This window comes from Myotis davidii, unplaced genomic scaffold (assembly GCF_000327345.1).
Source record: "Myotis davidii unplaced genomic scaffold, ASM32734v1 scaffold319, whole genome shotgun sequence".
In the NCBI taxonomy this organism is placed as follows: Eukaryota; Metazoa; Chordata; class Mammalia; order Chiroptera; family Vespertilionidae; genus Myotis; species Myotis davidii.
Window position 1 is genome coordinate 891647 of NW_006290675.1, and position 2821 is coordinate 894467.

Sequence of the window (2821 nt, forward strand, 5' to 3'; positions counted from 1 at the left end):
AGTGTTTTCTTGCCCAGCTGGCATGGATCAGTGGTTGAGCGTTGACCTATGAACCAGGAAGTCATCCTTCGATTACCAGTCAGGACACATGCTGGAGTTGCAAGCTCAATCCCCAGTAGGGGGAGTCGGGGAGGCAGCCCATTAATGATTCTCTCTCATCATTGATATTTCTTTCTCTCTCTTCCTCTCTGAAATAAATAAAATAAAATAACTTAAAAAGTGTTTAAGGTATCAACTTAAAAAGGAAATCAACTATAATAAATAAAATGTTTTAGTTTGAATTTCTTAAAATCTTACTTAAACACATAGATAGATTTATCAATATGCTCTTATAACTGCTCAAGGTCACATAAATACCTTTTTAGCTACTATTAAAAACAAAAGAAATTGTACATTTCTGATATTCTGATAAATAATACAATTTTGTAAGTGTAAACTTCAGTTTGTTGGAGAACAGAAAGCAAGGGTAGAGTAATAAAAAACATGGTGTTGTAAAAAGCAACAAAACGTATGTTAAGAGTTTAGCAAAATGTTGGCACATAGAATGCAATAAATGCTATTGTTGTTATCTTATTAATTAGGTGGTATCAATTACTATTAAGAAATTTTGACACCAGATCAGTTACATGATTAAAGCTACTATTGCAAGGGAATATACACTGATCTCCCTTTTACATTGCTTCACAAATTTTGCTATTGTTTTAATCCTCACCCAAGGATATGCTTATTGATTTTAGAGAGAGGAAGGGAGAGAGAGAGAGAGAGAGAGAGAGAAAGAAAGAGAGAGAGAGAATTTTCATCATCCCCTGAGAATAAATTGAATGAAGAAAGGATGGAATCCCTGAACTTGCAACCTAGGTATGTGCTCTGACCAGGAAGTGAACCCGCGACCTTTCAGTGTATGGCACAATGCTCTAATCAACTGAGCCACACTGGCCAGGGCAATTTTGCTAATTTTAAAGAATATAGTGTTTTGCTTTGAACTTATAAATATATTATTTAAAAAATATATTCATATAATACATATATTCTACAAACTTTTCACTTACTATATTTTTATATAACAGGTTTATCAAGATATAATATACTATACCATTTATCTATTTAATGTATATACAATATAATTCAGTGGTTTTTAGTATACTTATAGGTTTGTACAACCATCACCACAATCAATTTTAGAACATTTTCATCATCCCCTAAAGAAATCCCTTACCCATCTATTAGCAGCCACTTTTCATTCAATCTCAAATCTCGCCAGTCCAAGGCAATCACTAATCTATGAGATCTCTGTAGATTTGCCTATTCTGGACATTTCATATAAATTGAATTATATAATATGTGGTATTTTGTAACTGCCTTCTTTCACTTAGCATGTTTTTAAAGTTTATTCATGTTGTACTATGAATCCATTTCTTTTCATAACTGAGTAGTATTCCATTGTATGAATAGAACACATTTTCTTTATCGATTTATCAATAGATGGACATTTGGGTTGTTTCTGCCTTTTGGTTATTGTGAATGGTGCTTGTACAAGTTGCTGTGTGGACAGAGTGGAGTTGCTGAGTTGTATGTTTAACACTTTGAGGAACTGTCAGTGTTTCCCACAGAACCTGCACCACTTTATATTCCCACCAGCAGTTATGAGTGTTTTGATTTCTCTGCATCCTCAACTAATACTTATCATCTGCCTCTGTGGTTTTATATCTGTGGTTTTAATGTGCATTTCTCTAATGACTTTGAGCATCTTTTCATGTGGTTATTAGCTATTGGTATATCTTTTTGGAGAAATTTTTATTTAGGTGTTTTTGCCTATTTTTAAATGATTATTTGCCTTTTCATCTAAAGATAAAATATACTTATCAGATTTGTAAATATTCTCCCATTCGTGGGTTGTCTTTTTATTTTCTTGATGTTGTTCTTTGAAGCACCAAAGTTTTTAATTTTGATAAGGTCTAATTTATCTGTTGTCTTTGGTTGCTTGTGCTTTGGTATCATGTCTAGGAAGGCTCTGCCTTATCAAAGGTCATAAAGATTTAATCCTATATTTTCTTCTAAGAGTTTCATACTTTTAGCTTTTTTAATACTTCTAGCTACTCTGACTACTCTTAATTTACTCTTTAACAGACATTTAGGTCTATGATCTATTTTGAGTTTATTTTTGTGTGGGATGTGAGAAGGGGTTCATATCATTCCTTTGTAGGTAGATATGCAGTTGTACAGCACCATTTGTTTTTAAAGACTATTCTTTCCCCATTGACTTGTGTTGCCACCCTTGTTGAGAAACGAGGTTCTACTGTATTTCATAAAAGTTTTCCACATTTCTAATTGGGTTTACTCTTGAATGTTTTGTTTTTTTGATACTATTGTGAATGGAAGTGTTCCTTTCATTGCATTTTCTAATTGTTATTTGATTATAGGAAAGCCTTTTCTTACATTAATTTTAAATCAGCCATCTTTTCAACTCTCCTCAAATGGACCTGCGATGATGTTTCCTTCAGCTTCCCTTTTTCCCCCCACAGCTCTGAATGTCTCAAAGACTCTCATATCAAACCCAAACTGTCCAAAACGGAATTGAAACCTTCCCTCTCTGCCTAAAAACCTGGTCCTCCCCCAAGATTCATTTCAAAGATCAGCAGCAACACCCACAACTGCACAAGCCAGAAATCTGTATGCCATGCTTGTACTTCTCAATCTCTCAAATATGTTGACTTTTTGCCATCACCACCCTTGTTCAAGCTCCCAAAATTAGCTACCACAAAGTACTTTTTAAAATTTAAATCTCATGTCTCATTCCTTTTTAAAAATTCCACATTGCGAA